Here is a 12,549-nt window from a genome sequence, read left to right as displayed (position 1 = left end):
TTGTTCCCTCGAGATCTCAGAATCGGCAATCACTTGAACATCAAAACTTTGTGGGATGAGAGACCTATATTTATAGATGTGTTTAAACTATTGTGTATTGTTTGTTGTAGCTTCTGGCCGTCACTGGAAGCACTTCAAAAATAATTATTTTTACGCCTTAAATTTCTTTTCCATAAAATAAATATATAATAATAAATCTATACATAAGTTATCTATGCGATGTTATATCAACAAACAAATTCTACTGCCGGTGAAATATCTTAATAATCTCAGGTAGCTTTTTTAAAACACATTTTGTACCCACGAGATCTCAGAAACTATAAGTTATCAAAGCACGAAACTTTCATGGATGATATACATTTGATTGAAAATGCTTTTAACCGGTTTCATTTTGTCTTCCGTCGCTTCTGGTCCACATAGAAAGAGTTCAAATAAATTGAGCTGTTTATCAGTTTAACTTTTTTCCTTTGACATTTTTAGTTAGCTCGATGAAGAATAATGTACAAAAAGCAAGTATACAAGAAATATTCCGTTTGTCCGTTTCCTGTCCCCAGACAAAAAACCTTATTACGACGAGATCTGTACAACGGTAATGAATTTAACAACGAAACTTTGTGGTGATATACCTGTGTATGTACATGTGTTAACACTATTTTGTTTAATCCGGAGTAACTTCCAGTCGTCACCGGTCCCGAGACAGAAACTTTTCTCAAAGAGATATTGCATGTATAACTAACAAAAACTTTAACATCTAAACTGTGAGGAAAGACAAAACAATGTATGAAGTTATGCTTACTATGTGCTGTATGATACGGCGTAACTTCCGGCCGTCACAGAGAGTACTCTATAACTGACATTTTGTCTTTTTGTTTGTTTAACTTAAAAATAATTTCTTTGGAATTCCTTTACAGTATATATTATATCCCTTTTCTTTTCACGAGAGAAACGGATTTTTATGTGCAGATTGATACACGAGGAACGGAAGACCTTTTTGTTGCTATAGCAACAAGAGTCTAGTTTATTATTTATTTTTTGTACAGTCTCTCATATTCTAATGTGGTTTAAAGCTGGAAAACTTGATAGATTCCTAGAATATCCAAACCAAAACATCTCCATGTAAAATGTTAAAAATCTGAGCTCCATTGAACTGTTCTGAATACTATCTAACAATACACATCGCTAATGGTGTGCGGTTAACATTATAACCAAACTATATGAAAAAGCATATAGATTGTCAACTAATATTTTTGTTTTGCTGTGTTGAAAGTTCACTATACGTGATTATGAGATATTGTGTCTTAAGTACGGCCATTTAGTCGGATGTCGCAATCAAGATAATTTGTATGAACAGGATAGTGTACTTTTGGCTCTATTTTCTTTTAAGCGTTTTTCGCGGAAAGCCGCTTCCGCAAAAGAATAGCCACATTCAGAAATACGCTAATTCAAATCTACGCTAGTTCGTTGAAAAATAATTTTCCGCTGAATATTGTACACGCTAGATATACATGTAATACGTTTATATAATTAAGATGCAGTTTCCAAAATATAATTATGCCATATTTAGCGGTTGCTAAATGAGTTAATAAACGATTTTGTATCTCAAATACCATTGTTTAGTTTTTAAGTGACAATATGTCCGCTGATTTTCAGTAGCATAATAAAAAATTCAACGATTTGTCTCTATTTGTAAATGTTTAAAGCAGGACGTTTATTCTTCTTACAAATAATTTCAGTTCTTGCACTTGAGCATTGTTGCATTAATCTGGTAGTCTAAAGTAATAGTGCAAGAAACTGCGACTGATGCACATTAGTGATTGTAACAATTACTACCTTAGAGACCCCTGACTTTCTAATGTTCCAAGATATTTGGGATGAGTTCCCCCCCCCCCTTTTTTTAAAATGGTGCTAGATACATGGCAATGATAACATTTCGATTAACAATCTCTTAGAATTCAGTTTAAAAACACTCTTGTGTGTTTAGATGGCAAGAGTTGGTTCCTTTACTTATATTTAAGGAAAAGAGTGTCTGCGTAATGTGCATATATGTGAAGGTACATTTATGATGCTGGTATATCTGAGAGACCATGCTGGGTTCAGTATGTCATCACTTACTCACAGATTTTGCTATAAGGAAAGCCGTTCTTGGATCTAAATCATATGCATAGTTGGTGTTGTTTTAGTCTCGAAGTTGTCTACCAGAAACCTTGCTGCTCTGCATTAGATTCTTTCTAGCTCTAGTTTGTCAATATTGTTGACTGTTTGAGTATCTTAGACAGGTCAGGCATTTTGTAGCATTGTCCAAAGAGATGTATAGTAGCACTTAAGATTTGATTTGGTCGATAAACTAATTTGAATAGAATTCTCCGAAAGAAGCTGAAACTCCTGTTGGCTTTCTTTGTGATTGCAATGAATTGTAAAATATCCTAAATAATGGTTGTTCTAAGAGACTTGCCCATCAAAATTTTTTCCTGATATTTTGAAAACGTATTTTTAATGTCATGTTTTTAGGCATACAGAAAATGAAATGCTTGACAATTATACATAAATACAAAAATTTTCATTTGTTTGGCACTTGAAATCCAGCGTGAATGGTCTTTCAATTTCAGATAAATATAGCTAATATCGACCATGATTTTAAGACCATGTTGACCCCGACAGCGTGTCGAAATTTTGATCAGTTAGGTAATTAGTGATTGATCATTTATACCATCAATCACAACTTATCAGGCAACGTTGATACAGAATCACCTACAGCGATGTAAGCTCTAATTCCCTCCACGTGTAGTAAACTGTTACCTTAACTTTAACTAACTGTCCTAAACAGCAACTTTAGATTTGCCTACTTCTTAAATGTATTAAAAAGTCGTATCTTTGATAGGATAAAAAATGCATACACATTAATTAGATAAAAACCAAAGCTAATTAGTGCCGGGTGAAATAAAAATATTATTTTATATGCATAGAGTTTGTACTATGTGAGGCAGCAACCGGAAGCTATAGCTGTATCACCCTCAAGGCGCTTTTTTGTCTCGGCACATTGTCCTCAAATATAAAATCCAAAATTCACGATTACCTGTGTTTTCATTCAGATAAGTCTGTGATATATTGATTAGAAAACCGTAGAATAACATATAGCATCACATTGTGCATGCAAGGATACTTTTATTTAATTCTAAAACAAATCAAAAATAGCGTTATACAGTCATATGTACCTAAGTAAGAGGTAAGATCAAGAGAAAGAATTTGAATCATTACGAAGTTGCTTATAGGATGGAAGTTTTTCTCTTGATAATTTTGATTTTTTTTAGATGATCCTTCATTTCAGACGGTAGACTCTCCTCAAATGAACATCAAATGACGACAGTTTGTCAAAGAAGTTCGACAACTCTTACAGTGCGGAACACATATAAAACGAATAAAAACCAGATTAGTTTAAAAAAATTGTAAATTTTAAAACATTGTAAATGTATAGGTTCTCTATGATAAATTATATTGTTACTTTAGACTTAGAATTCGATTTTTAATAAACATTTTGGTTTTAGATAAATGAACCAAACAATATTACACGGTTTAGATTTTTCCCCTGATACCAGCCCTCGGAAGTTGTCATTATAAAAATGTTTGTTTTGCTTTCTTTACGAATTAAGAAATTATCTTGGTAGAGAGTCATACAAATTTAGGGTGACGCAATAAAGATCGGGGCAATTCAAGTATATGTACTTTACTTTTTTCAATAGGATTGATAGAGGATGTTAATCTAATGTAGGAAATTTTTAAAATGCTTTTCTGAAGAGCTTGAGATGGAAGTTTTCATATTCTCAATATTTATTAATATATATATATTTATTTTAATTTGTTAGGAACTTTTTAATTCGGATAAGTCACCACTTACTATATATCAGATAGCATTAAGTTTATAAAACGTGAACATTCAATTTGATTTTATTTTTAATGTGAAGTGAAAGTTAAATTCATTAAAGTATGTCATAATTTTTTGTCTTCAGTCATTCCCATCCCATCAACAAAAATCTTAATCAAAAACCATATTTACTTGCTTGATGCAAAATAAGTTGCCATACAATGTATATTGTTGGCCAACTGTCATCTAAAACTCAAAATATAAGTTTGGTTTTACAAAATGTGCAGCTATTCAAGAACAATATTGTACTCCTTGAAAATATCATTGGTCAAATGGGATTTTAAGAACCATTTGATTCACTATATTTTATGTCCTTTTGTCAAAGCATGGCATTCAATTAAAATTGAATGTGTGTGTGTTAGTATGGTATGCTGTGTAAATGTAATACAATGATTAAACTTAAAAATTAGTGTGTTTGAATTAAGGAAAACAATGAATTATTTATTTTTAAACACAAGAAGAAAATTCTTTTTAGAGAATGTTTTACATATTTATCACTTGTTAAATTAAAACAATTAAGGCAGAATGTTCTTTAAAAAATGTATTATAGAATATGAAAGGTTACAATAATCATCGACATAAAGTGCCGTACAAACACTTCCGTCTTCCTTTTCCTAGCTATAAAAAGTCGATTATCTAGCTGTATGTTAGTTACATGTACGACAGATTCCCATCATGTCTTTTGGAAAGGTCATTAACTATATGCTGTATCATATAATATAGTGTCTCTCATGGTTTTTTGCATAACATATCAAGCATCATCACGTCCCTTGTATTTCATAAAACATTTTTTTGCTTGCTACGTTCTTAAATAATATTTTGATATAACCAAGAGTGGCATTAGTTTTATATGTCCATGATTTAGCATATGTTAAGCCTTCATTTTAACAGAGTGGGACAAATGCAGAAAGTTCTATACATGAATGGTGGTTTAAAAGTTACTCAGTATCCTGACCCTTTTATTTATATAAAGATTGAAAGATCTGTTTATAACAAAAAATGAATATATATATATATATTTATATATATATAGAGAGAGAGAGAGAGAGAGAGAGAGAGAGAGAGATGGTTGAATTATTGTATATAACATGCACACATTAACATTTTTTACTTTTCTATGAATAGCAATCCTTTTAGCAGTGATTTCTTGTTCCATCATCAAAAAGGGTCATTGAGTCAACGAATGAAATCAATCAACTAACTACTGTATACAAACTTTCCAAAATATCAATAACAAAAAAAAAACCATAGCAATAATAATTCACATTAAACCAGTCATAATTGTTTTTAAAAAAAAGTTAAACTAGTATTATTTGAACAGCAAGTTGAATATTAAAATTATTATTAATCAGCACTAGACTTAAAAGATATTTGTGATATGGATAAATAGCGTCAAGATAGTCATTATTGGTACTTGTCTTATATTATTCTCGACATCGTTTACAATTTGTAAAGGTGTGTATGAAGAAGCCGTTTCATTGCCTTTATTGATGCTGGCACACATACGGTCCGCTTGATGGATCTCAATACTCGTCTTTTCATTTAGGATGACAAACAAGCATCAGTTTTTCCTGTTTGTTATTTATTATGATTTTGACTGAATTATGGCCCTGTGGTCCTTGTAATAAAAATACATGTATAAAATGAAATATTCGTAATGCAATCTATGGATAAAACATGTTTGAATAAACTATAAGTTATATGAATATTAATGTTTGTTATTCTACCTCTATATAAAACCGACAGCGGTAATTCATTTTACTTCTTAATTTGATAAGTGTTTAGTAGAAAACTTGGACCATCAAATTGCCTCTTTTTATAGTAAATCAAAAGGACAAAGACAAGAATCAATATTATCAAAATATAGAATATGAAATGTTACAATGAATATCGTCATAAATTGTCATCATTTCCGTTTTCCTTTTCCTAACCATAAAAAGTTGATAAACTTCACATATACACTTCATTATATTCACCTGTTTCCTTTCTGATTATCTCGCTGCTGTATGTTTAGGTACCACTTAGTCCCATCAGGTGTTTGAAAAAGGTCATTTGCCATATGTTGCATGATATATAGTCATTCTCAGAGTTTTTTTGCATAACATTCAAAGCATTATCACATGCCTTGTACTTCATTAAATATTGTTTTTGCCTTATAGAGTTCTTAGACAATAAATTCACATAATTAAGAGTATGCAGTAATTTTATATTTACATGTGCAATGATTCTGCATATGCTAATCCTTTATTTTATCAAGGTAGAAAAATTCAGAAGCCTGGCCTACTGCAGTAAACAAAAGAGAACAAAACCACATAAAAATACTCGACAAACCACAAAAAATATGTCTACTGTTTAATTAAAGTTGGGAGTTCAAATATCATATAGCATTGCACTGAAAACTCATTTCAGAAGTTAGAGATAAGATTTCAATATTATGATGATACTACCTAAAATTTTCTTGTCATGTTTTTTTTTTCATTTTAATCATGCATGATGGTTTAAAAGTTATTCAAAATCCGATCCTTATATTCGTATAGAGATTGAAAGATGCGTTAATTAAAAAAATATACACGGATATAACGATGGTTGAATTAAAATACCGTATATCCAGTAATTATCGCGATGATCTAATTTTCGCTTTGTTCGCGATCTATTTTTAATCACAAAAAATTGAATATGCAGAAATTATAACAAACTTTTTAATTCGCAAAAAATGAATGACGCAAAAAATGTTACAGATATCCCCATTTTCCCAAATTTTGTGACACGCGAAAAAAACCTGATATACGTTGGGGTATGTTATATTTACATATGAACATTATTGATTTTTCTAAGGCAATCTCTCGTAGCGGTAACAACTTGTCCCATCATCGAAAATGATAATTGTGTATTAATGTAATCAAATAACTACAGTGTACACACTCTCCACTAAATATCAATTACAAATAAAACACATAACAATAACATATCACACTGAACAGTCCTGCTGGTCTACAAACACAAATTCACTATATATTGTTTGAGCAGCAGATTAAATTTCAAAACTATAATGAATGTAAAATGATTAAATAACATCAAGATAGTCATTATTGGTACTTGTATGAATATTTCTCTCGACTTCGTTCTCAATTCGTAGAGGTGTATATGCAGAGGCCGTCTCATTGCGTTTATTGTTGCTGGCACACATACAGTCCGCTTGATGGATCTCAATACTCGACTTCTTCTCATTTTTAGGATGACAAACAAGCATCAGTTTCTCCTGTTTGTCTTTAATTCCTATTTTGACTGAACTATGACCTTCAGTCCTATAATGAAGTACATGTATAAAATGAAATATTCATAACGCATGTATGTGCATTTAAAACCTTTGATTAAAATCTGTCTGTATAACTATATGAATATCAATATTTCTTAGTTTACCTTTTTAAAAAACAGCAGCGATATTTCTTTTTTTTTTTAAAAATAATAAGTGTTCTGTAGGCGGCTCGAACCTTAAAATTTAGAGGAAATTACCTCTTTTTGTAGTAAATTAAAAAAGCAAAAAGAAGCAGGAATATTATCAAAATGGTCTGTATCCAACTTAAAACACCACCGTCGGTAGTTGCAATTTTGGGACTTTCTACAAATGAAAGAAAAATCTATGAAAATGGAATTAAGAATCAGTACAATATACTCCAAGTACCCAGTCATTACCGTATTGTTTGAATTTTACGGTTATTGATTCAAATCTCATAATTACCTATTTTTTCTTTGTACACAGGTACTTGGTCGTTTGTGGTTGATTCAATAAAAATGCTTGTTTTTGACTTTGTGAATGATGTTCCAATTGTAGGTTCAATTTTAAAAGCTCTTCTATTATTCAATGACGATGATGCTCGTACAGGTATGTTTTTATCACAGCTGATGGTAAAACCTCCTGTAAAACAAAAACGATATCTTTATTAGGCGATTAGCGTATACGCTTATCCATTTATGCTATGTAACCAAAACTATAATACAAGTAAAGCTTAGTGAAAGAGCTGCATATGCTGAGTTAAAAGATTAAAAGTACTGAAGCTGGACAAATTACTAGACGTGTAAAACATATTTGTTGAAAAAAATGACAAATTGTCTAATTTTAAACATAAATATAGGGATTGTTCATTTTAATTAGGCAAGTTTTTGCTTAGAGTTAAACAAATGACAAAAATTAACTAGTTATGAGTTTAAAAAATCAATGCAGCTATTCCCAACAACTTAACAACAAGCTTGCTTACCGGTTTCCAGTACCTTCAGTAAGTGCTTTGATAATATATCCTTTCATTGTGAGGTCAAATAATCGTATAATGAAACTATCTTATTTATGATTCTGCATTTTGTACGTAACATTTGCCTTTCTGCAGGCAAAGAATAAATAAAATATATTTTAGAATAGACCATGAATAAATGTTAAATGTATTTGATGCATCACTAAATAATTTATTTTAGAATTTACGTTTTACGGGGTTTTTTTCCAGAAAGTAATATCATATATAGGAGGGGTTACCTTTCCCTAAAACTTTTATCAGAGTCAAGCTTGCATTTGATCCATTCCGTATTGCTATTATCAGGTTGTCTGCTTGAACAGGAATATCATCGCCGTATAAATTTACACCAGTGTATTGATGTTCTTAAAAAAGAAACCAAAGTTACTTCCTTATCACAATTTACTTGATCTATATTATTATGGCACTTGAAATAACCTAATTAGAGGTCTAAAATTCATATTTATTTTTGTATAACTCAAATAAACTTCCGACTTTTCATCAGATTGTCTGCTTGAACAGGTATCAACCCCGAATAAACTATTGTCAGATTTTTGATTTAACTACAATTAACTTTAAAAAATTGATTAGGATAATGCTCCTATATAAAATCATGTATACCAAAAATGTTGTTATCTTTAGACTGAATCAGTAGTTTGATAGATATTGTCTGTAATATCTTAACACGTGTAACAGATCCAGTAAGACTACAGGTACAGTTTGGGTCCGAAGCCGTCAAATACACAGGTTGATAAAAATGGCTGCTCTCATTTTTCGCCAAACACATGTCCACGATTTGAGAATCTGCAAAATTGCACAATAAGATATAAAACGATGGAAGAATCAACTCTTTGAACATACAAGGGTTGATCTAAAAGTAATGTCACACTGGTACTGTATTGTATAAAATGATACATCAAAATGTTTCGTATCTAAATTCTAAAGAAAAATATTGATTATATTTCGTTGAACACTTAACAAGATATTGATGTTTATAGCCTGATTTATACGTGACATCGCCGCATCATGAATTTACGCATTTTTAAAGGTTTGTTTTTATGTCTAGATAACATAATTTCAAAAATTGAAATTGACCCAAATAACACAATATTTTGAAACAGATATATTATAAACTTTTTCTAATTGTTTAAAAAAAAAATAAGGGGACGTTACCGTCTATTTCGGATATCTACGCAATACTATTTTTCTCTAGATCAAGAAAAAAAAAACTGGACATGCGAAGAGTGATACTAGCCTTTTTTTTTGCTGCAATGGATAGAAATCACTAGAAAATGTACTAGAAATGATATATCAACCTAAAAGTCGTTCACGACTTCTTGAAGAGACCTTCACAAACTCATCACTCATTAAATAATATCCGATATACTACCCCATCGATTACAAAAAGAGTGATTAGTTACTTTGTGAAAAAAGGGGGGGGGTGTAAAACAGAGCATTGTGGCCAATTGTTATATCTTGTACTAAATTACGAAATTCTACATGTACCAGAACGCCAAAAATCTAGAAATGACGTCGCTACCGTCAGGCGACGATCCTTGCTTCTCACTTTAAAAAAATATATTATCTTCTGATATATTTATTATAATGCATTAACATTTTCAGATCTGAATTTAAATAGATATCTCAAAGCACAAGTTTTTGTCTTTTTACGCAGATTTTACATGATTTTATCGCATCTGTGACATTACTTTTGGATCAACCCTCGTACATTCACCGTATATTAAAACTCAACATGTTTACGTACCTTGAATACATTCATAGTCAATGCTCTGTCGAAAAGTTGCTTTCTGTAACTCGTGTCGGAGTGAGGCGTTACAATACTTCTTCAAAGCCGCTTCAGCCTCCAGAAAATATTGTCTGGACAGAGTACATTCATTTCGTCCATTGCATGTATTAACGGCTGAGTCTAAAATGTGGTAGTTTTTAAGATTGATGTTGTTAGCTGGTAGTTCAACACCACAGTAAACAGCATCACTGGCGCTACACCCAAGGGATGGGAACATCAGTCTGTTAAATCCATCTTCAATCACGTGCTTTGTGATATAAATCGTGTGATTGGTGGGACAAAGGATTTGGTAGTTACTCCAATCCGACGTTTTTTTGCATGGAGAATTGACCAGCACACCTTTTTAAAAACACCAAATAGCATTAATAGGTCAAAAACTATTATGTAATCCAAATAATGCGCAAATTTGTTTCCTAATTTATTTCATTATGTTTATCTTCTATTGTTTCAACGTTTAAAAAGAGTAATAAATAAGTTTACCTAAATTCGAAATGTCTGGATAAGAAAAACGTAATTTAATAAAGTGACATCTAATCTTTTTAATAATTAAGATATTTTTTTATTCTCGTAATTCTTTACCCATAGTTTCCGGAAAAACCTCTAAAACGACAACCATGTATATGATAAAGTATCCTTGCATCATGTATAAAGTAGGTGTTTTACAAACTAAAATAAGAAAAAAAAACTTGCTATTTGAATAGATTCATGTATTTTACCACAAATATCTGAACGAAAAATGCAGGCAGCGAGTTATCAGCGTGTACGCGCTGATAAATTAAGATTTGATTTTTAAATTCAAATTTTATTACGACTTCTTAAACGTTTTATAAAAAAATAATTGTCTTTAATATCAAGTCAACTGATTTAAGAGGGACTGAGTATTTCATCGATATAAAACCACAACAAACAACCGCTAACATTTCAATATCATAAAACAAAGAATATGAATCAATGTTTCAATTTTATAGCAATAAGATATATATGGTTATACAATGTTGTATATACTCACCGCAACAAGGAGATTAATTGATGAATACAGTCAAGTCCAAACGAAGAAACCGCTCCGCAGCGATCCACGGTGTGGTACCTGCCTGTATATCAAAACAGGACAAACATTCAACTAGGGGGAAAGAGTTTACTATCAACAATGACATGTCATGCCAAACCAGAAATTTAATTTATGTAATCACATGTTCTGGTTGTGGAGAACTTTATATTGGAGAAACGGGAAATACATTACAAGAACGAATCCGGATACATAAACAGCATATTAATTCACCGGAATACCGTACAATAAAACTCAGTGAACATCTGGACGTATGTGGAAAGAAATCTTGTACTATTTTCCCATTTTATAAAATGTGCGAGTCTAATACATTGTACTTCTGAAAGACGAGAAAAAGAAAAACATTTTATAAGAACATATAAACCTAAACTGAACAGTTTATCATAACATCCGTGTACCATTTTAATGTTTGTATTAAATTATCGCATAGCCCCCTAACTCCGTCACTTTCGGGAAACTCCTCGCCGTTTGAAATCAGGTACGATAATGACGTCTTTCCTTACATGTCAAAAATCTTTAATCAAATGTCAACAATTTGCAACGGTTAAATTTAAGAATTTGTCAAAAAATAACAGAATTAAACCTTGTTCATTTTATGCACCATTAATTGTGTGAAATCAGCTTCTCTTGACTCCCTCATTCACCCAGACCCCCCCCCCCCCCCCCCCCAGTCCCCACGATTATGGTTTGATCACCCGATAATTAATTTTAACAAAATATTTCCTTCATATTTCAATGTAACCCTTTCACATCATTCTCAAGGTAAATTGAATGCAGTGAGATGTTGATGAGGAAAACTTATAAGAAGTATGACTATTTGGTGTGATGATCAACTTTATGTCATAATGTAATTCCTTTGTGTCAAATGAACGCCTCAACGTTTATTCTTAAAAATATATTGTTTAACTTAAGAAATGGATGTTATAAGTGTATATGCTTTTTCAGTTATTAAGTTCTCTGTCAGCATCTTCAGCACACATATAGATTACATTTGTTGGCTTAATTAATTTTTTTTTTAAATCGTGACCCTTATTAAGACCGACTCCGATTTGCTATTATGTTTAATGGCAGTGCCTTTAATTTGTACAATAGATCCATGTATATCGAGATTTTCCTTCTACTTTTGAGTTTTTCAGATCAAATAATTACAATAAAATGAACACAATTTTAAAATATTAACAATACACTTAGATTTTGTTTTAAACATCGTGTATTTACATTACATATTAATTTAAAATACTGCAATTTTATTCAAGAAGGACGTGTTTTTAAGTCACATCATACCATTTGGCATGTTACATTGCACATCGTTTTAAATTATCGAACCAGTCTTTCCGTTTTCCTTTCATAATCGTGGAATATCGTTAAACTTAATCGCACTACAATGTATTTATCTATTTCCTGTTTTGGGTATCTTACAGTACGTTTATTCACGACCGATTCCCACCGGCTCTCTGAGAAAAGACCTTTATAA

The 12,549-nt window shown here is 31.2% G+C and overlaps 2 long non-coding RNA genes across 2 annotated transcripts; both read right to left on the bottom strand.

Moving 5' to 3' along the window:
• Positions 1 to 5,228: 5,228 nt before the first annotated feature.
• On the bottom strand, positions 5,229 to 7,831 carry LOC136273329 (uncharacterized). The gene is made up of 3 exons (XR_010711509.1): positions 7,659 to 7,831; positions 7,433 to 7,538; positions 5,229 to 7,224 (listed from the first exon to the last, which is right to left on the bottom strand). It is a non-coding gene; the product is annotated as an uncharacterized lncRNA (long non-coding RNA).
• Positions 7,832 to 8,443: 612 nt separating this feature from the next.
• On the bottom strand, positions 8,444 to 11,079 carry LOC117692841 (uncharacterized). The gene is made up of 5 exons (XR_010711508.1): positions 11,019 to 11,079; positions 10,589 to 10,675; positions 9,968 to 10,348; positions 8,824 to 9,006; positions 8,444 to 8,567 (listed from the first exon to the last, which is right to left on the bottom strand). It is a non-coding gene; the product is annotated as an uncharacterized lncRNA (long non-coding RNA).
• Between the last annotated feature and the right edge of the window lie 1,470 nt (positions 11,080 to 12,549).

This window comes from Magallana gigas, chromosome 3, assembly GCF_963853765.1.
Source record: "Magallana gigas chromosome 3, xbMagGiga1.1, whole genome shotgun sequence".
Classification (NCBI taxonomy): Eukaryota; Metazoa; Mollusca; class Bivalvia; order Ostreida; family Ostreidae; genus Magallana; species Magallana gigas.
The sequence above is the reverse complement of the archived record's forward strand: the minus strand, read 5'-3'. Positions and strand labels throughout refer to the sequence as shown.